This window comes from Sciurus carolinensis, chromosome 4 (assembly GCF_902686445.1).
Source record: "Sciurus carolinensis chromosome 4, mSciCar1.2, whole genome shotgun sequence".
NCBI lineage: Eukaryota > Metazoa > Chordata > Mammalia > Rodentia > Sciuridae > Sciurus > Sciurus carolinensis.
In genome coordinates, this window is record NC_062216.1 from 63,438,261 (window position 1) to 63,462,013 (window position 23,753).

The 23,753-nt window shown below is 40.7% G+C and overlaps 1 pseudogene; it reads right to left on the minus strand.

Annotated features, from left to right (window-relative positions):
- Window positions 1-8,413: 8,413 nt before the first annotated feature.
- LOC124982718 (ubiquilin-1-like) overlaps window positions 8,414-23,753 on the minus strand; it is a 28,254-nt pseudogene continuing 12,914 nt past the window's right edge.

Below are 23,753 nucleotides of genomic sequence, written 5' to 3' on the forward strand. Positions count from 1 at the left end.
CTTATATTAACCAGAACAAATACTGTGCCTGGATTCACAGACCCCATGAGTCATCACCCTTTCCTTTACTTATTTGTATTTACAGACAAGGTCTGGCTAGTTGCTTAGGCATTCCTTAATTTAGGGAAACTGGTTTGTCCTTGAGAAACAATCTCCTCAGCCTCTCCCATACCTGAGATAACAGGCAGGATTCACCACCTCCACTAGGCTGTGTATTTTGCCCAGTTATCTGCTGGTTAGAAAGTTTCAAAGGAAAAGGCCAGAGGGAATAGGAAGAGTGAGAAATGAATAAATAGATTGTGATTGTATGTCTTGGGGTCCAGGTGTGAATGATCACAAAAATCACATTTATATTATAGACCTGAGCATATAATGTTTCCCACATGTGCCTGCCTCTCTTTATGCCCCAGGCCACCATGAATCACTGGGGAAATTGTCTGCTCAGTGTTCAGTTACAACCATTTTCCTTCTTAAATAGGGATAAATATTTCTCTCATATTTGCCCAGGGCTGTGGGTCTTGACAGGCAACGAAGGTTTCTTACAGGATTGTTCTCAAAAGTGAAATTAAAAATTCATTAGAAATTGTTTGGCTTTGCCTTGGGATGGTTTTCCTGCAAATCATTTCACAGAGTCAGACTGGAACAATCTTCATTGTGTTCCTTGTACTGGACGGAGCTGGATAGATCAAAGGCCCAAGAGGCCGTGCCCCCAAAACACTGAGGCTACTCTGCTCCTAGGGATTGTGTTAGGATCACATTTTTTGAAAACAGCAGGACCTGGTATTAACTCCCTTCATCTTTCCTCTTACCATTACAGCTGAGCTGGTGCTTGTCTTGAAACTTGGTCTGAAGTGCCCAGTACAGGAAGCTTCTCTGGTTGCCATGGGAATGATGAAGTCATCGTGCTGTCATTCCACCTTTCTGTGATGACAGGCACTGACAGATGTGCAGTCAGGATGTGCAGGGAAGTCATGTTGCCCAAAACCCAGAAATACCCCATAGGGAGAGAAACAAAGTACCTTCTCCTACCTGGAGCCTGGAACCTCTGTGTTATGGGGTGCAACTTAAGAACAGACCCATCACCAATGAGAAGTCCAAATTTCAGAGTCTTTATTAAACCAGCTGGCTGACTGTCTCACAAAATACCCCCAAAAAATGGATATTGGGAGAACAGCCTCGACCATAGTGTTGTAGGGGTTCTTCTACCAAAAAATCACATCAATCTTAAGTGTCTGTTGCTATGATTTGCAAACTAATATCATGAGATCATCAATAGAGGGAGAAGTGGTTCAAAATGATCCTTACCTAGGTACAAACTAAAGAATGGTTACTAACATCCACACAATCACTATTCACATGGTACATTGTTTGGGAGCAATAGGAATCAAACAAGAGCATTTTTTCTTTACATAGGAATTGTCATTTTGTATTGTTAAACATGTCACACTAAGTAACTGATGATGGGTGCAGAGGCAAAGTGTTCCCATGGGAGAAGTTTATTTCCTATATAACATGGAGTCTCAGAGCAAAATGGAGTCTGTTTAGTCATTAGGTTAGAGTCTGGCCTATAACATTCTCATGGAGCCAGATCTGTCAACCAATCACACTATGCACCCTTCAAACCCAAAATACCAGATGCCAATACCTTTCACTTTGTATATTGTGGCTCTGGGATCTTTTGCTCTATTGTCACAGGAGCACCCATAACCAGGTTAGGCATTTCCTTGAGAAGAATCACAACCAGGGTAGAAGGATTTTAAATGGAAGTGAATGATTGAGAGTTCAATGGATATGACTTTCTGAAACTAATCACGTTGTAATGAATCTTGAGAGGAATTGCAAATATAACTACCAGAAGTTTGAAAATTGGATGAGTTGGGGTTTTTTGTTTTTGTTTTTTGTTTTTTGTTTTTGTATCCCAAGAAATATTTTGCCTGGGATAACAGACCCCATGAGCCATTACCACTTCCATTTACCTGTGAATATTTACAGACAGGGTCTGACTTAGATACTAAAACATTCCAGAATTTGAAGAAACTGGCTTTGCCATTGAGAAAAACTTTTTCAGCCTCCACCACACCTGAGATAATAGGCAAGATTAGGCACCTCCATTGGGCTGTGTATTTTGGCCAGTTATCTGCTGATTAGAATATTTCAAAGGAAAAGGTCATTGGAAATAGAAAGAGTGAGAAATGAATGTGTAGATTGTGATTGTAATGACTTGGGGTTCAGGTGTTAATGATCCCAAAAATTCCTTTTATATTAGTAACCTAACTATATAATGTTTCCCACATGTTCCTGCATCTCCTCATGTCGCAGGCAACCATGGATCACTGGGGTATTTGTCTGCTCAGTGTCCAGCTACAACAGTTTCCCTCCTTATTTAGGGTTAAGTCTTTTGCTCATGATGCCCCCTCAACTGTGGTCTTGATATGCAACCAAGGTTTTCTCAAAAGCGCAATTAAATTTTTGATAGGGATTGTTTGACTTTAATATAAGGTGTTGGAGAGAATGTGGGGGAAAAGGTACACTCATGCATTGCTGGTAGGGATGCAAATTACTGCAACCACTCTGGAAAGGAGTGTGGAGATTCCTTAGAAAACTTGGAATGGAACCACCATTTGACCCAGCTATTCCACTCCTTGGCCTATACCCAAAGAACCTAAAATCAGCACATTACAGTGATTCAGCCACATCAATGTTTGCAGCAGCTCAATTCACAAAAGCTAGATTGTGGAACCAACCTAGATGCCCTTCAATTGATGAATGGATAAAGAAGCTGTGGTATATGTACATAATGGGATATTACTCAGTCATAAAGAAGAATAAAATTATGGCATTTGCAGGCAAATAGATGAAGTTGGAAAATATCATGCTAAGTGAGATAAGCCAATCCCAAAAAACCAAAGGCCAAATGATCTCTCTGATAAGTGGATGATGATACATAATGGGGTGTGGGAGGGAGGAAAAAATGGAGGAAGGATGTATTGTATAGAGGAAAAAGAGGAGTGCAAAGGGTGGGGGAAGGGAAAAATAACATATTGAGACAAATGTTATTATCCTATGTACATGTATGATTACACAAATGGAATGGTTCTACTTCAGGTACAACCAGAAAAACAAGTTTTACCCCCTTTTTTTACAATGAATCAGATTAAATAAATTAAAAAGAAATTTGTTTTGCCTGTGGATGGTTTTCCTGCAAATCATTTCACAGAGTCAGAGTGGAACAGGATCCAGTCACCTACTTTACAGAGGTTCTGCAGATAAGGCCAACTCTCCATTTTCTCAACATATTTTCCTCTGTTAAATCAAGTGAATAGAACACAGTAGGAAGAGTACCAGTTTGAAGTGGAAACTCAATCTTAGAAGAGATTTTGGAATGGAGCTGCAGTATCAGTCAGCAGTGTTTCCCCAGTGACCTGGACTTCCTAGGAGTAGGTATTCCTGTAGATAAGACAACTCTCAGGAACTGATAGGTTATATTATTCTCATGAATGTGCTGATGAGGTATGTAATGAACAAGTTCTTAAGGAAGAAATTGCTCACCATGTTTTAATGTCATGAAATTCACAATGTGAACTACAGTCTTCTTTTTGAGGTAGAAACCTACTTTGGCACACACACATCCTCCATGACAAATGAGAGAGACTTCTACAGCTGGACATTTTCCAAGTTGAACTCGATGTCAACTGGAAAACCATAAACTGAAGGCAACATAGAACTGGTCTTGCTCCTTCACTTTCTCAGTATGTTGTGCTTTGCATTGTGATAGAGATTATATTATTAAAGAATTCTACCTTGCAAGCACAAGGCCCTGGGTTCAATCCCCAGCACTGCAAAAAAAAAAAAAAAAAAAAAAAAAAAAAAAGAATTCTAGGACTTGCGGCTGAATACAAATCTTAGTTTCTGCTCACAATATTAAGGAGGCACAGGGGGTATATAAAACCTGGTTTCCCCATACCATTTGAGGTACATTTTCAACAATAATAAGGATTTTTATAGAAATTGTTAATTTTGATAAATGTGCTTAAGATATTCTGTGTGGAACTAGGTGAAAGATGTGGTGTTCTCATCTTTACCAAGGTTGTGGGAATAATTTGATTGTGCATTGTAGGGTAACGAATGACACAAGAACCCCTATATGGAAGAACTGACATTGAAAGAATGAAATCAGGCACATTAGGTATGTGGCATATTTGTGATGTATATAAGCAATTACGAGAAAGAAAAAAAAAGGTTTTCAGATTTGGAAAAAACTTCTGCTTTTCCTGTTCAGTACATCCTATCACAACTTTAGGTATTCTTTACAATTTTCTGTTGATGGAATTCAGGTTATGCTTATTTTGTGTCTTCATTTTTGGATTTTAGCCAACATGCTTTTGTTTAAATTTCTGATAATGTGGTGCACTCTTTATTTCGAGAGCCATAGCTCAGTCAGGGATGCAATACCACATTTGTACTTGTTTAAATTCCTCATAGGTCATATGCCATAAAAGCAAAATCTGCATATGTGTAATCAGAAGTCCCTTGCAAGACACAGGAAAGAGGTAGGAATTTGCAAGGGCATTGTTGTTCTTTGCAAGTTGAACTATTGTCACTAATTATCATTGCTTACAAATAATCTCACCATCACTTCTTACTGTATTTGTAGGTAGGATGAAGCTGAAGAACTGACCTGGAATGTTTTGGGAGACCATTAACAATGCCAGTTTTTCTTCACTGATGATGATTTTCATCTCCAACACCGTTGAAGCATTGAGTGACCCTAAAATGTCCTCAAGGGAAGACTTTTTGAATTCTCAGCTTGGAACCTGTGTCCCATTCCTCTCTTCCAGTGTAATGCATGTTCAAAAATGGAACTACGCCATTGTAAACTGTGCTCTTCCCGCCATCAGGCACTTTTTTTATTCATCAATTCCACTTATTTGGAGCATTGTTGTGCCAGTGTCTGTGACACTGTCCTGTAATCTGTATCCTATAGGGGATGGGAAAAGGAACCTTGGTATTGCGACAGAGGGCCTATAGCCAGACATGCGTTAGTTGGGTCAAGAGGATGAGCCCTTATGTGAAGATGGATTGGCCAGAATATTTCTGCATCTAAAAGTGAGCTGAAGAACCCCTGGGAAACTCATATTGTCACCACCGTTTACCAGTGATGAGTTTTTCTCCCGCTAATGTTGAAGTTTGAACACTAGAGAAGCACGCCAAGGTTTCTCCCAGGAGGGAGAAGGGGGACATGACTGATGCTCCAGAATCCCAAGAAGTGAGCCCACCCTACATCTTTTATCAGTTAAGATCTCTTTTGTTCTCCAATTCTCTCCCCCTTATCTCTCCTTCCTGCCTATGTGACTAGGCCTGGTTTTGCAGGTGAGATGCATAAAGTGAGAAGTGAATGGTAAGGGGAAGGACCAAAGTGATTCAGCCAGGTAAAGACCCAGAGGGCATCAATTAGCAACTCCTTTTCTGCAGTTCTTGATAAGAGCAGGTAAATTTGGTAATCAATGGGCTCCCTGAGATCCTTAACATTCCATTCTCCCAGGGGCAGTCGCCAACTTCCAGAGGCAGATGGCTTTCACGGCCTTTGTTTCCTCAATTTGACCTGATCCCCTATTTCTACACTAACTTCCTGTCCCCAATTCTGGCTTAAATATCAAGAGAATTTTTTGAGTTCATTCTAGTGGTAAGGCAGCAGCAAATTTGGTTGGGCTTGGCAGCTGGAGTGAGAACAGAATATCTCTCCTAGCTTGCTACCTCTTTCCTGGCCTCCATCCCACATGCTGAGTGATTAATTCCCTCCTCTCCTCATTAGAAATCACAGCATCCACCCACCTCCACTTAGAAATCAAACCTCCCAGGTTTCAGTTGTCTCCTGTTTGTACATTCCAGGAAAGGAAGAGTTTCCCAACAAACTTGGAGTGATGTTTCCCAATTCAATCATAACCTAACCCACTGAGCTGCACCTCATGCTCCCTTGCCCTGAGCTATCAACAGCAAACATCCCATGTGGATGGTGTGATGGGTAGACAGATCTGGTTACATGAGAATGTTATAGGCCACATAGACTCCATTTTGCTCTGAGACTCCATGTTGTGTAGGAAATAAACTTCTCCCATGGGAACACCCCACCTCTGCACCCATCATCAGTTACTTAATGTGACATGTTTAACAATACAAAATGACAATTCTTATGTAATGAAAAATTGCTCTCTTTTGATTCCTATTGCTCCCAAACAATTTACCATGTGAATGGTGATTGTGTGGATGTTAGTAACCATTCTTTAATTTGTACCGAGGTAAGGATCATTTTGACCCACTTCCCCCTCTGTTGATGATCTCATAATGTTAGTTTGTAGTTTCAAATCATAGCAACAGACACTTATGATTGATGTGATTTTTTGGTAGAAGAACCCCTACAACCCTATGGTCGGGGCTTGTCAGGGGCGGGCTCTGAGGGCCCCAGAGCCGCACCCTGGCCTGATCTCTAAGATGGCGCCTGGCAGCTTGCCAGAATAAGCCGTACTCATAAACAAGTTTCAGGAAGTAACTCTGATTGGCTGCTGTATATGAGGTGATTCTTGTAACTGCCTGGACACTGTTCCTTGATAGGCTGACTTTCCTGGTAGTCTACTCTCTGATAGGCTGATGTTCTCAATATAAGTCTGAGACTTGTGGAATAAAGTGGCTCTTTTGTTTCCTGTGCTCAAGAAGAGTGTACGCATTGTGATTGTCCCCCGCGGGTGGTGGGCGATCATAAGTGGTGCCGAAACCCGGGAATGAAAACTTTACAAGGATAAGTAAGAAAACAAGGTAAGATATTCTAAAAATTTAACAAGTTAAACTGGTTATAAAAAGGTCAAAAATAAACAAGTGAAAGGCAGCCTTAACGTTCGCGGTACGCGACTATCCGGACTAAGCGGAAAGCGGTCCAAAAAGGAAAGTAAAACAGTGGACTAAGCAGAAAGCGGTCCAAAAACAGTGAACTAAGTGAAAAGTGGTTCAAGGACTAGATAAGCACGCGGAACGCGGCTTACATTGTACAAGATGGGGTCTGAAATATCAAAAGTTCGTATGCAACAACACTTACGGGAACTGCTTTAGGCCAATGGTACACCTTTAAAAACCAAAACTGCTAGAACATTCTTAGATACAATAGAGAAGGTAGCTCCTTGGTTTTTAGATGATGGATTATTAAATATTCCACAGTGGGAACATCTTGGAGAGGATCTTCATAAGGCAGATTGACAAGATCCACTACCTGTTGGAACTATGGCTATATGGTCTTTAGTGAGAGGGTGTCTAGACACAAATAAGGACAAGTTTGTTGAGCCCCTTACAGAGGGAAGTCAAGTTTTAGAGGAGATAAAAGAGGAACGCTCATGCCGTTCACAAAAAAAACAAGAATCGGGAAGTAACTCTGAAGGGGAACTATCAGGAGAGGAACTAGCTCAACATGTTCAAAAATGGACGCTCAAGGAGGAACGCTCTCTGACACCTACTGCGCCTCCTGAGCCTCCTCCTCCTCTGCTACCTTATGAAAAAACACGGAGGGAGTGGAGTCATTTGGGATCGGCAGCATATCCTGTTTTTGAAGATCCTCAAAATCAAAGATATCATCAAGTGTTAGATTTTAAACTTGTTAAACAGTTAAAAGAGGCGGTCAGTACATATGGTCCACAGGCTGCTTTTATGATTGCCCTGGTAGAAACCATATCCAGTTTAAATTTGACACCCCAGGACTGGATTAATTTGACAAGAGCCACTCTTTCCGGTGGGCAATATCTTATTGTGGAAGACGTCTTGGCAAGAGATATCTTCAGATACTGCCAGGTGTAATGCAGCTGCAGACAATCCTCAATGGAACTTAGACATGCTCATGGGCACAGGTCCTTATGATAATTTACAAGCTCAAATACAGTACCATCCAGGAGCGTATGCACAGTGGCTACCGCTGCTACTAGGGCGTGGAAGACATTACAAGGCACTGGTGACTTGCAGGGTCAATTGTCTAAAGTCACTCAAGGCAGCAATGAACCTTATGCAGATTTTGTGGATAGATTGATTCAAACAGCCTCTCGCATCTTTGGAGATGCAGATCAAGCTATGCCTCTTATAAAACAATTGGCATATGAACAAGCCAACAAATGGTGCAAAGAGGCTATAAGGCCATGGAAAAATAAAGATCTTTCAACATACCTAAAGGTGTGCAGGGATATTAATGATGCTACTGGTCAGGGCAATATGTTTGCTGCTGCCATAGAAAGACAAAGTCAAGTACTAGTGGCAGCCATTTCTCAGGCCCAGTCTAATCCACCCCGTCCTCATAAGAGAAGCAAAGGACCAATGGGTTCTTGCTTTGCCTGTGGCCAAATGGGACACATGCGAGCAAATTGTCCTAATAAAGCTCCACAACCTAACACCGGACCTGGCTTATGTCCCCGTTGTAAAAAGGGCAATCATTGGAGTAGTGTCTGTCAATCTATGAAAGACAAAGAGGGAAATTTCTTAGGCCCTAATCCTTGACTTCAAAAAAACGGGAGACCGGGCCCACCCCAGGGCCCACAACAAATATACGGGGTCATTCAGCAGGTACCTCGACAATGGTATCCCCCAACAGAGAACGGGAGGTGCGCAGAGCAACAACAGGAAGCGCAGGATTGGACATCCGTGCCACCACCAGATTGGTCTTAACTCCGGAGATGGGAGTACAAACAGTAGATTCAGACTGGGATGGGATCATACCAAAAGATAGTGTAGGGTTATTATTAGGCAGAAGCTCCACCGCTCTAAAGGGGTTAATAGTACATCCTGGAGTAATAGACTCTGACTGTGAGGGCAAGGTAAAAATCTTAGTGTCTTCCCCAAAAGGTGTTACGTTTATCTCTCCAGGTGATCGTATTGCTCAAATGCTCATTTTACCTAGTCAGCATTCTCTCTGGCCTAGTAAAGGTATAATAAGAGATAAACAAGGATTTGGATCCACTGGAGACCCTATGGCCTGCCTTACCCTGGGCTTAGGTGAAAGACCACTCTTAAAACTTAAGGTAGGTGAGGTTCAAATGTTAGGACTTTTAGATACAGGGGCTGATAAAAGTATCATCAGTACTCTTGATTGGCCCAAACACTGGTCACTTGTTACTGCAAATCAGACTCTTAGGGGACTGGGAATAACTCACAGTCCCTCTCAAAGTGCATCTACTCTGCCTTGGAAAGATGAGGAAGGACATTCTGGAGTTTTCCAACCATATGCGTGTAACTTGCCTATTTCCCTATGGGGTAGAGATGTTTTACAACAAATGGACATGAAACTTACTACTGATATAATCTATCAAGGAACTTCAGTAAAAAATATGTTACAAAAAATGGGGTATAAAGAAAACAAAGGTTTAGGAAAACTACAACAAGGTATGGTCCAACCTCTCCCTCTACCTGCTCCAAAAAATGATACTTCAGGATTGGGTTTTTCCTAGGGGCCACTGTAGATAACACCATCCCATTAGTATGGAAAGATGATAAGCCTTGTTGGGTACCACAGTGGCCCCTCACTAAGGAAAAACTAGAGGCTGCTCATGAATTAGTACGGGAGCAACTTAATGTGGGTCACCTGCAACCCTCTCCCTCTCCCTGGAATACTCCAATATTTGTCATTAAGAAAAAATCAGGAAAATGGAGGTTATTGCATGGTCTTCGGGCCATTAATAATCAAATGTATCCTATGGGACCTATCCAATGTGGGTTACCATTAGTCTCAGCTTTACCTAAACACTGGCCCACCATTATATTAGACTTAAAGGACTGTTTTTTCTCCATTCCCCTCCATAAAAAGGATTGTTGGATATTTGCTTTCACTCTGCCTGCCACAAATCATTCCCAACCCGATCAAAGATATGAATGGATAGTGTTGCCTCAGGGCATGGCCAATAGCCCTACAATGTGCCAAATATATGTAGATAAAGCTTTAAAAACCACTCGAAATAACTTTCGGGAATTGCTTATCTATCATTATATGGATGACATATTAATATGTCATAAAGATAAAAACATTCTAACACAGGCATTACAGTTCATGACTGAAAAATTAAGTTTTTGGGGATTAACCATAGCACCAGAAAAATTACAAACAGGAGAACTACAACATTATCTAGGAACAAAACTGTCTGCTACTACAGTCCAACCTTTAAAGCTTACTATCAGAACAGATCAATTAAAAACCCTAAATGATTATCAAAAATTATTAGGTGATGTCAATTGGATCAGACCTTATTTAAAATTATCTACAGGAGAGTTGAAACCTTTATTTGACATCCTGAAAGGTGACCCTGATTTAAATTCTAGTAGAAGTCTAACCCCTGAAGCAAAAAGGGCTATACAATTGGTTCAAGAACGGTTACAATCTTGTCAGATAGTTCGCTGTGATCCGTCACAGCCATTAATGTTGATTATCCTTCCTGAGAGTCATAGCCCCTCAGGTGTTTTATGGCAAGGTGGTCCACTACAAAGCATTCATCTCTCTAGTTCTACAAAAATGTTACAGTCCTATCCTACCGCTATGGCTCAGCTAGTACTCAAAGGCATAGAAACATGTATCACCACCTTTGGTGTACAACCAACAACCATTATTACTCCATATACTGCCAATCAGCTATCATGGCTAATAAATAATGATTCAGATTGGACTGTACTCTACTGTACCACTACTGCAACTTTTGATAATCATTACCCCAAACATCCTTGGATCCAATTCTGTAAAAATACTCCCATCATTTTCCCTAAAGTCACTAGATCTAATCCTATAAAAAATTGTACAACCGTTTTCACTGATGGATCTAAAAATGGAGCTGGGGCTGTTCTCATCAATGACAAAGTCTATACTCTCATTATTCAACCCCACTCCGCTCAAGTTACCGAATTGGCTGCAGTAACTATGGCTTTCAAATTATTAAATAATGTGCCTTTTAACCTATTAACGGACAATCATTATATTGTCAACTCTTTATCTGTTTTGGAAACAGTACCTTATATCTCTCCACATTCTACTATTGCTCCTTAGTTTTCTAGTCTACAAAAACTAATCCTTCAGCGTTGTGAACCTTTCTATGTGGGACATATCAGGGCCCACACTAATTTGCCAAGACCTTTAACTAAAGGAAATACTATTGTAGATTTGGCTACTAGATCTTCCTTTGTGTTTTCTGTGGAAGAACAATCAAAACTTTTCCATGACAAATTTCATGTTAATTCTACTACCTTAGTAAGAAAATTTCAAATCCCAAAACACCTTGCTCGACAGATAGTCAAAGACTGTCAACACTGTGCACCCCTTATCCTGGTACAGTCAATTGGAGTTAATCCCTGAGGTCTTTTGCCAAATCATATATGGCAAATGGATGTAACTCATATATCAGAATTTGGTAATCTCAGAAATGTGCATGTGTCTACTGATACCAGTTCAGGAGTTATTATGGCTTCTGGATTATCTGGAGAAAAGGTTTCCAATGTCATTCAACATTGTTTACAAGCCTTTGCCTGTTGGGGCATTCCAAAAATCATTAAGACAGACAATGGACCTGCCTATACATCTAAAAGTTTCAAACAGTTTGCAGACACATTCAATAGACAATTAATTATTGGAATTCCTTATAATCCACAAGGTCAAGGTATTGTAGAAAGAACCCACCTTACCCTAAAAAATTGTTTAATAAAACAAAAAGGGGGAATAGGGGTCTCCTTTAGATCCCCCAAAGATAAATTAAATCTAGCTCTTTTTATTCTAAATTTTTTAACTCTTGACAATGATGGGCGCTCAGCTGCCGACCATCACACCTCGCCCAGCCCCGCTCCACAGCATTGGGTGCGATGGAAGGACTGGAGCATGGAAAGGTCCGGATCCCATCTTACATTGGGTCTGAGGATCTGTTTGTGTCTTTCCACAGGATCAACAAACTCCGGTCTGGATTCCTGAGAGACTGACCAGAACAATACAACATGAGAGTGATCCTACTCCTCCTCACGATTGTGAGCCTTCCAACAACAACAAGGACACAACTGGACAGCCAGACTCGGAACTTATGGGCAATAGTTAGAGCTTGGCCATATTCTTTGCCTTTAACTAATACCTCCTCTTTATTCCCTCCCATATTTAGCACTAATGCTTCTACGGGATTGCCTACTACACTATATGACCCAGAAATTATACGGTACAATGTTTCCTCTGTAGTTCTCCCTGGAACGCTATGCTTTGATATACCTACTAATACTAGTGCAAATGTTTCTAACCCTTATATAGTTCTTCAACATCAAGCTCAAGGTCTATTTTATAATGCTTTAGAATCCCCAAATGTTTTAGCCGTAGGGAAGCTCGCACTGCAACGGAACTCTAATGACTCTATTGTTTCAGAATTCATGAAAAATTTTAACAGGAGATGCTGTTTTGATTTCAGGATTAATGCCTCGCAAATATAATGCTACGGGGTCAAAATTCTATACCCCTAGAATTTTCCCTCCATGTAACCCTAAATATAGCACATCTCCCATATAGACAGGCTGTCAACATGCTGGACCAGCTTCTCCTGTTCAATAAGGGTTTTTCTTCACTCCCAATTTTACCTCTCTCAGTGCTAATGATAATTTTACAAATAATGATGTTCATTTAGGCATGAGACGTGTCAATCCTTTTGACAGCTGGCTACTCTTCACTTCGACCTCAGGGTATACTAACTTACAACCTTTCTTTGCTCTCTTAGGAGGATCATTTAGGCTATGTACTTGGAGTTCCCCTAAATGAAGGAACTCTAGATTCTCTGGCACTGCATTGAGCGCCCACTGTACCAGAAATATTACGTTTCCACCTACGCCAGTTTGTGTTTTTCCCCCTTTTATGTTTCTGCTAACAAACAAAAAAGATGTTTCTCTCAATTGTACTGTAGTTTTGTGCTATCTCTCTCAATGTTGGAATGCTTCTAGGTTCTCACGGGCAGTCTTAATGCGTATTCCTACCTTCCTACCAGTCCCAGTCTTTGTTACAGATACAGAACTGCCAGTGCTATTATCAAGAAACAGAAGAGATTTTGGCATCACAGCAGCTGTGATCACTGCCATTGCAGCCTCTGCAGCAGCAGCATTGACACAACCATACAGACAGCAACAACAATCACTTGGCCGAAAATACAGCTGCAGTCTTACAGACTATAGAGACCCTAAACCAACATCTAACAGCAGGCATACTCCTTGTAAAATCAAAGAGTGGACTTACTACAAGAACAAGTGGATATCTTGCAAGAACTTTTGGGACTGGGATGTGTTTATCCTTTAAGAGCAGTGTGTGTCACCCCTATTGCTTATAATAACCTTGGCTCTGCGGCTATGTTATCTAAAAATTTCTCTGTCTACCTTACTGGCAATTGGTCATCTACATTTGATAATTTAACCAGTCAGCTACGAGCTGAAATACTCAGTCAATGCCACCAGGGTTCAAGTTGCATCGGTATCCAAAATGTTCTCTTTGTTATCTAAAGCCCTGGGATTGACAAAACAGTGGGCTGGAACAGTAGCTGTTCTGATTATTATCTGCTTAGGGACAGCCTATGTTGTACGCAGCCAAATCAGAGCTCGCCAAGATGCCCGACGTCATCGACGGGCTATAGTACAGGCTTTGACAGCCATTGAGACAGGCACATCCCCCCAAGTGTGGCTAAGTGTGCTGGACCAGTAGTCAAAGACGGGTAAAATCCGTGGAAATGCATACCAACCTAAGACAGGGTTCTGACGCCTGGAAGTCAGAATTCCAATGACGGGTAAGGATGTAATTTGCCATGGACAACCTAAGACAGGCATGGTGCCAAGTCATCTTTTCTTTATTTAAGAATAAGGGGGAGATGTCAGGGGTGGGCTCTGAGGGCCCCAGAGCCGCACCCTGGCCTGATCTCTAAGATGGCGCCTGGCAGCTTGCCAGAATAAGCCGTACTCATAAACAAGTTTCAGGAAGTAACTCTGATTGGCTGCTGTATATGAGGCAATTCTTGTAACTGCCTGGACACTGTTCCTTGATAGGCTGACTTTCCTGGTAGTCTACTCTCTGATAGGCTGATGTTCTCAATATAAGTCTGAGACTTGTGGAATAAAGCGGCTCTTTTGGTTCCTGTGCTCAAGAAGAGTGTACGCGTTGTGATTGTCCCCGCGGGCGGTGGGCGATCATAGGGGCTGTTCTCCCAACATCCATTTTTTTGGTATATTGTGTGAGATAGTCAGCCGGCTGGCTTAATAAAGACTCTGAAATTTGGACTTCTCATTGGTGATGGGTCTGTTCTTAAGTTGCACCCCATAACAGATGGTAGCACCCTAGGTCAGGTTCCTGACTCGGCAACATCCCAGATGATCCCCAACCTGGAAAACTGATTTCAGAGGGCAATGCCATTGGAACTGTGATAAACTGGGTGCCAGGAACTGTGATAAGGTGAGTGACCCACACTCCGTCCCACACACCTCCGTCTCATTCTGGTTTAATAGATCTGTTGGGAAATAATTGCTTTCAGCAGGATTGGGGTGGCCAGAGGCCATGATGCCTGGTGCTGCTAAGGTTGCACAGCACCACCTAGTGGGTCAGTAGAATGCTGTGGGCAGTAGATCTTCAGTGGTGTCCCTGCTCTTAAACAGAGCTGGTTACATCAAAGGTCCGTGGGGCCGCTTCCCCAAACACCCTGGCTGTTAGGATGGCATTTCTTGAAAAGAGCAGGCCCCTGGAATTCGCTCCCTTTGTCTTCCCTCTTACAATCCCAGCTCAGCTGGCACTTGTTTAGAATCTTGATCTGAATCTGCCAGGACCTGAAGCCTGTCTGGTTGCCATGGCAATGGTGATGTCATCACGCTCTCAATACACCTTTTTGTGACATCAGGGGCTATCTTCAGCACAGCCAAGATCTTTGGGAAGTCACTCATGGAAACCCATGTTGCCCCAGGCAGAGACACAACCTCAAACAATGTGCACTCCCCTACTGGAACCTGGAACCTCCGCCCCCTTCAAGCCCAATATGTTGGATGCCAATCCAGTCCACTTTGAATAGTGTAGCTTTTGTCTCTTTTCCTCTACTAGCACAGGAGTACTGGTAACCATGTTAGGCATTCCTTTGAGAAGGATCACACCAGGGTAGAAGGAATTTGAATGGAAATAAATGAATGAGAGTTCAAGGCATATGATTTTCTGCAAGAAATCACACTGCAATGATTCCTGAGAGAAATGGTTGCAAACAAAATGAAGGGAAAGTTGAAAATTGGAAGAGGTTTTTCTTAGTTTTTCTTTTCTTCTGCTGGTAAATATTGTGCGTGGGATCACTGACTATATAAGGCATCACTTCTTCACTTTGCCCATTTGTATTTACAGACAGCTAAGATGATTAGGCATTCCCTAATTTAGAGAAACTGGCTTTGCCCTTGAGAACCACCTTCCTCAGCCTCCCACATACCTGAGAAACTAGCAAGATCCAGCACCTCCATTGGGCTGTGCCCAGATATCTGCTAGTTAGAATGCTTCAAAGGAAAAGACCATGGGAAATAGAAAAACTCAGAAAGGAATGAATAGACTGTGATTGCAATGGCTTGGGATTCAGCTGTAAATGATCGCAAAGATACCTTTTATAGTAACGACATGAACACATAATGTTTCCTGCATGTGTCTGCCTCTTCTCGTGCTCCAGGCCACTATGTGTCCCTGGAATAATTGTCAACTCAGTGTTCAGCTACACTTTTCCTCCTTATATAGGGTTAAACATTTCTCACTTTATAACCCCTGGACTGTGGGTCTAAATATAAAACCCAAAATATTTGAAACATTGTTCTCAAAAGCACAATTAAATATTTATTAGAAATTGCTTGTCTTTGCCTTGGGATGGTTTTCCTGAAAATCATTTCACAGAGTCAGAGTGGAACAGGACTTAGTCACCTACTTTACAGAGGTTCTGAAGACAACCCTCCAATTTCTCCATATTTTCTACTCTGTTAAATCAAGTGAATAGAACATGGTTGGAAAGCTACCTGCTTGAAGTAGAAAGTCATTTCTAAGAGAGATTTTGGGATGGAGCTGCTGTGGCAGTCAGCAGTGTTTTCCCAGTGACCTGGATTTCCTCAGAGTAGGCATTCCTGTAGATGAGACATCTGAGAGGTTATATCATTCTCACAAACATGCTGATGCAGTAATTAATCAGGAAGTTTTTAATTAATTAATCAGGTAGAGCCATAGGTTAGATTCCTGACTTCGCTAAATCCCAGATGAGGCTAAACCTGCAGGAGTGAGTTTAGAGGGCAATGTCACAGGGAAATGTGATAAGCTGAGTCAACCAGTGCCCTCCCACACTCCTCTGTCCCTTCAAGCTTCACTAGACCTGTTGGGGAATAATTGCTTGCAGCAGGATCAGGGTGGCCAGGTGGCCAGGATGACGGTTCAGCCAAAGATGTTGTCACCTGGCAGTCCTGACTGTGGGCTGACAGTCTTCAGGGCTTGTCTCTTCTCTTGAATGGAGCTGGTTAAATCAAAAGCCCTCAGGGTCATGCTCCCAACACACCCTGTCTCCTCTGCTTCTGGGCGAGGATGTTAGGATCTATCGAATGTCTTGAAAAGAGTTGTCCCCTGGGGCTCACTCCCTTCCTTTTCCCTCTTACAGTCACAGCTCAATGGCACTTGCTTAGAATCTTGATCTGAGGCAGCCAGGACCAGGAGCCTTCTTGCCATGGTAACCATGATGTCATTGTGCTCTCATTCCACTTTTCTGTGACATCAGGAGGTACCTGCAGGGTATCAAGGATCTCATGGAAGACACATATGGAAACCCATGTTGTGCTCAGACCAGACACAAACCCTAGGGAGAGAAACCAAGTGCATTCCACTGCAGGAGCCTGGAACTTGTGAGCCCTTCAAAACCAACATGCCGGATGTCAACGCCTTCCATTTTGAATATGGCAGCTCTTGTGTCTTTTGCTCTACCTATCCAGGAGCACTGGTAACCAAGTTAGGCCCTTCTTTGAGAAGGATCACACCAGGGTAGAAGGAATTTGAATAAAAATAAGTGAATGAGATTTCAGTGGATACAACTATATGCAACTCATCACACTGTAATGATTCTTGAGAGGAATGACTGCAAACATAACTACTGGATGGTTGAAAATTTGTTGAGGTTTATCTTAGTTTTTCTTTTTTTTTTTTTTTTCTGCCAGTAAATATTGTGCCTGGGATCACTGACCCTGTGATCCTTCACCTCTTCCCTTTGTCTATTTATGTTTACAGATAATGTCTGGCTAAGTTGCTTAGGCATTCCCTAATTTGGGAAACTGGTTTTGCCGTTGAGAAACCCCTTACTCTGCTTCCCCTATACCTGAGAATACTGGCAAGATCCTGCACCTCCACTGGGTTGTGCATTTTACCAGATATCTGCTGGTTAGAATGCTTCAAAGGAAAAGGCTAGGGGAAAATAGAAAAAGCCAGAAAGGAATGAATACACAGGTGATTGTAAAGGCTTGGGGTTCAGGTGTAAATGATCCCCAAAATCCCTTTTATAATAATGACATGAGCACATATTGTTTCCCAAATGTATCTGCCTCTTCTCATGTTCTAGGATACCATGGATCACAGGGATAATTATCTTCTCAGTGTTCACCTACAATCATTTTCCTCCTTATATAGGGTTAATTCCTTCTCTGATGATACCCCAGGGACTTTGAGTCTTGATATGCAACCAAGATTTTTTGCAACATTGTTCTCAAAATTTCAATTAAAATTTTGTTAGAAATTGGCTTTGCCTTGGAATGGTTACCTGAAAATCATTTCACAGAGTTAGACCAGAACAGGATCCAGTCACCTACCCCACAGAGCTTCTGGAGAAAATGCCAACCTTCCAATTTCTAAAGATTTTTTCCTCTGTTAAAACAAGGGTATAGAACAGGGTTTGAAAAGTCCAAGTTTTAAGTGGAAGTTCATTCCTAAGAGAGATTCTGGGATGGAGTTGTGATGGCAGTTGGCAGTGTTTCCTCAGTGACCTGGATTTTCTAAGAGTAGGTATTCCTGTAGATCAGAAAACTGTGGGTATATTATTCTCATAAATATTCTATGCAGTATTTAATTAGCAAGTTCTTGAAGAAGAAATTGCTCACCATGTTTTAATGGCATGAAATTCAATATGTGAACTACAGTAGTCTTTTTGAGGTAGTAGCCTACATTTTTACATAGGCATTTCCATGCAAATGAGGGAGACTTCTACAACTGGGTGTTTTCCAAGTTAATCTCAATGTCAACTGGAAAACCAAGAGGTGAAGACAACATAGATCTGCTCTTGGTCCTCCGTTTTCTCAGTGTGTTGTGCTTTGCATTGGTATAATTATTCTATCATCAAAAATTGTGTGCTTTGGGGCTGAATACATACCTTATCTTCTGCTGATATTTGAGAGACACAGGGTGTATATAAAACCTGGTTTCCTCAAATAATTTGAGGTAGAGTTTCAATACTAATGAAGCACTTTTATAGAAATTGTTAATTTTGATGGACATTTTTAAGATATGGTGTGTAGAACTGGTGCAGTGTTCTCATCTTTAGAATGGTTGTGGGAATAATTTGATTGTGCTTTGTAAGGTAAAAAATGACACAAGGACCTCCAGTTGAAAGAACTAACATTGAAAGAATGAAATCAGTGTCATTAGGCATGTGGCATGTTTGTGGTGGATGTAAGCAATTACAAGAAAAAAGAATTTTGAATTTTGGAAATGTTTTAGTATATGTTTTTCCTGCTCAGTATGTCCTTTCACAACTTTAGGTATTCTTTAAATTTTTCTTTTGATGAAATTCAGATTTCCCCCATATTGTGTCTTCATTTTTGTATTTTAGCAGAGAAGCTTGTGTGTCAATTTATGATCATGTGGTGCACTCTTCATTTCAAGAGCCATAGTTCAGACCTGCATTTCCAAAAGTGTATTTGTTTAAATTTAAGTGCTTGGGTGCAGATGCTCTTGTGTAAGGAAACCTGTCCTCATAGGTCATGTGCCAGAAAAGCAAAATCTGTATATGTGTAATCAATTTTCCCTTACAAGAAACAGGAAAGAGCCAGGAATTTGCAAGCACGTTGAGGTCTTTTACACGATGAACAATTGTCAGTAATTATCATTGCTTACAAATAATCTCACAATTGCTTTTTACTGTTTTTGTAGATATTATGAAGCTGAAGAACAGTCCTGGAGTTTTTTGGGAGATTATTACAATGAAAATTTCTTTTAGTGTCCCTTCACTGATGATGATTTTTATCTCCAACACCTTTCTGCATTGAGTGACCCAAAAATGTCCTTTACTCTTCCCTTTTTGAATATTCAGCTTTGAATCTGTGTCCCATTCCTTTCTTCCAGGGTGATGCATGTTCAAAAATGGTAATATGCTACTGAAAATGTGCTCTTTTTGCCATCATTAGGCGCTTATTTAACCATTTTGTAGCCAGTGTGTGTGACACTGTCCTCTAGTCTATATCCTACAGGGGCTGGTAAAAGGAACCTTGGAATTGTCACAGAGGGCCTATAGCCAGACATGCATTAGTTTGTGAAACACTTTCAGAAATGTCAATTAAATTACAACTATTTTCAAAAAGCATATTACAGTGCTGCAACCCCTAATCTGAAGGTGCTAGCAAAAGCATACTTTGAGGAAGGATCACCAAAAGTTGAGAGCAAAGTGGGAATGATGAGAAAAGAAATTGAATTTCATTTGTGGAACTTTTCAAAAAGGTCACTTAGATTGCAGCTATTTCTGCTTCCATATGAAATGCAGAGTACAGAAAATTGTAGTGATTGCACTAGACAGTGTACCCAGGAAGGTACAAAAATCAAATATTGGGAGCAATGTGGGTATAAGTAGAGAAAATACCAAAAAGTTCATTGAAATCCATTCATAAAACTTTTTCAGAAAAGTCACTAATAGTGCAACTATTTTAAACAAGTATGCCACAGTTCTCCAACTGTTAAACAGTGTAGTAGCAAAAGAACACTTGGAGGTAGTAGGATCAGAAAACTTCGGAAGCAAAGTTAGAATGATGAGTTGAGTAAATACACAAAGTTCCATTGAAATCCGTTAGTGAAACATTTTCAGAAAAGTCAACTAAATTGCATGTATTCTCCACCTGCACATGGAGAACCTAGTTCAAAAATATGTAAACTTATTGTGTTCTCAAGAGTACCCTTCATGGTAAGATCACCAAACTATGGGAGCAAGGTAGGTATGATGAAACTAAAAAACTCATAAAGTTTTATAGAAATCCATTTGTGAAACTTTTTTAGAAAAATCCCCTAAATGTATGCTTTTATTCTTTCTAGCACATAGACAGCCCAGTTCAGGAATTTGGAAAATTATCATTCTAGCAAGAGAACTGTTCAAGGTAGGATCACCAAACTGTGGGAGCAAAGTGGATATGATGAACAGAGAAAATACAGTCTCATTGAAATCTCTTTGTGAAACTTTTAAGGAAAGTCACTTAGTGTACCTGCATATGGAAAGCAGAGTTCAGAAAATTGTAAACTTATCATGGTGGCCAAAGTACCTTGCAGGTTAGGATCACTAAACTTTGGGAGCCAAGTGGGTATGAACCAAGTAGGTATAATTCAATGGAACCAAAGTTCCCCTGAAATCCATTCATGAAACTATTTCAGAAAACTCAGTTAAATTGAAGCTATTTTCAACACGCACAATTCAGCTTGGCAATCCATAAATATAGTGTGCTAGCAAATGCAAACTTAGAAGCACCATCTATGGGAGCAAAGTGGAAATGATGAGGAGACAATATACTGAAATCCATTTGACAAACATTTTCAGAAAAGTCACTTAAAAAGAAGCTATTTTCAACAAGCATATTACAGTTCTGCAACCAACCGTTAAACAGTGTGCTAGCCAAAGCCCACTTGGAGGTAGGATCACAAAACTATGGGAGCAAAGAGGGAACAAGGAGAAGAAAAAAGATGCAAAGTTTCAGTGAAATCCATTTGTGAAACATTTTCAGAAAAGTCATCAAAATTGCATGTTATCTCTACCTGCACTTAAAGAGTACAGTTCAGAAATATAGAAAATTATTGTGCTAGCAAGAGAACTCTTCAAGGTAGGATCACCAAACTGTGGGAGAAAAGTGGGTATAATGAGCAGAGAAAATAACCAAAGACTCATTGTAATCTATTCTTGAAACATTCTCAGAAAATGTACTCAATTTGTAGCTATTTTCAATGTGACTGTTACAGTTCTGCAATGACAACAACAAAAATATAGTGTGCTTCCACAGTACACGTGGAGGTAGAATCACCAAACTTTGGGAGTAGAGTGGGAAAGATGAGAAGAGAAATACCCAAAGTTTCATTGAGATCCATTTGTGAAACTTTCTCAGAAAAGATACTTAAATTGTAGCTATTTTCAACATACATATTACAGTTCTGCAACAGGTAAACAGTGTTCTTGTACACCAAACTTGGGGTTAGAATCAACAAATAGAGCAGAGTCGGAATGATGAGAAGGAAAAATACCCAAAGTTTCATAGAAATCCATATTTGGAATTATTTCATGACAAACACTGTTCAGCTGTTCTGCACCTGCTGAGGAAAGCAGTGTTCAGGAATTTATTAACTTACTGTGCTAACACGTGAAACCTACAAGATAGGAATATGAAATTTTGAAATAAATGTGTGTGCAAGGAGTAAAGAAAATGTGCAAAGATTCCTCAAATTATATTACTGAAACTTTTTAAAACATGCAATTAAATGCAGCTTTTCTCCACCTCCATGTAGAAAGCACAGTTGTGGAATTCATGAATTTACTGTGCTAGCCAGTGTGAACCCTGCAAGATAGTAACACCAAACTTTGGGAGAAAAGCAGGAATGATGGGTATAGAAAATACCCAGAATGTTATTGAAATCCATTCGTGAAACCATTTGAAAATATTTACTTTAAGTGCAGTTATTCTTCCCCTCCATATAGAAAACACAGTTGAGGAATTGTGAATTTACTGTGCTAGCCAGTGGACCCTGCAAGATAGGAACACCAAATTAAAATGAACTTCAATTTCAACTCTATTCAGCATGCACATTAGAGTTCCCCAACAGGAAAACATAAAGGGCTTGCCTAGAAAACCTGGAGGTAGAATGTGGGAGTGATGGAAAGAGAAAATACCCAGAGTTTCATGGAAATTCATTCATGCATTTTCTCAGAAAACTGTATTAGGTTGAAGCTTACTCTGCCTACATAGGGAAAGCTCAATTCAGGGAATTAGAAACAGATTGTTATAGCAGAAGCACCATACATGTTGGCACCACCAAATCTTGGGAGCAAAGTGGGTATGAATAGGAGAGAGAACACCAAATTTTCATTGAAATCCATTCGTGAAACTTTCTCAGAAAAACAACTAAATTATCAGCTCTATTCAACCTGAATGTTAGCGTTCTGCAAGAGGAATGCATAAGTGACTTTCCTAGAACACCTGGAGGTAGAATGTTCAGATGTTGGGGGCAGATTGGGAATGACGAAAAGAGAAAATACCCAGAGTTTCAAGGAAATCCATTTGTGCATTCTCTCAGAAAACTACATTAGGTTGCATAGGGAAAGCTCAATTCAGGGAATTAGAAACAGATTGTTATATCACAAGCACCGAGCATGTGGGCACCACCAAATCTTGGGAGCAAAGTGGATGTGAAGAGGAGAGATAATACCCAAAGTTTCATTGAAATCCATTAGTGAGACTTTCTCAGAAAAGGAACTTCAATTTCAGCTCTACTCAACCTGCACGTTACGGACCTGCAACAGGAAAACATAAGAGGCTTGCCTAAAAAACCAGGCGGTAGAATGCTCAGATGTTGGAGGCACAGTAGGAATGAAGAATAGAGAAAATATCTAGAATTTCATGGAAATCCACTCATGCATTTACTCAGAAAACTGTATTACATTGCAGCTTTGCTTTGCTTGCATAGGAAAAGATCAATTCAGGAAATTAGAAACATATTGTTATAGCAGAAGCACCATGCGTACTGACACCTCCCAAATCTTGGAAGTAAAGTGGGTATGAGGAGGAGAGATAATAACCAAAATTTCATTGAAATCCATTAGTGAAACATTCTCAGAATAAGAATATTTTCACCTCCATTCAAGCTGAACATTGAGTTCTGCAACAGGAATACATTAGTGTCTTGCCTAGAAAACCTGGAGATAGAATGCTCAGATGATGAGGGCACAGTGGGAATGATGAAAAGAGAAAAGACACAGTGTTTCATGGAAATCCATTTGTTCATTTTCTCAGAAAACTGTAGTAGGTTGCAGCTTTACTCTGCGAGCACAGGGAATGTTCAATTCAGGGAATTAGAGAGACATTGTTACAGAACAAACAGATTGTTATAGCAGAAGCACCGTGCACATTGGCACCACCAGATATTGGGAGCGAGGTGGGTATGAAGAGGAGAGATAATACCCAAAGTTTCACTGGAATCTATTCGTGAAACTTTCTCAGAAAAGGGCCTTCAATTTCAACTCTATTTAACCTACACGTTACAGTTCTGCAACAGGAAATCATCAGGGACTTGCATAGAAAACCTGGAAGAAGTCCACCTGACCCCAACACCTGGTCAGTTGCCATTGTGGAGCTAGGAGATAGGCGAGTCAGCCAACCCAACCCCCACACCAAGGTCGGTCCCGATGAGGGAGGCAGTGGGGGAGCCATCCCGCCCGACTCCCACGAGGTCTGATGCCATCACTGAGTGAACTCACCTG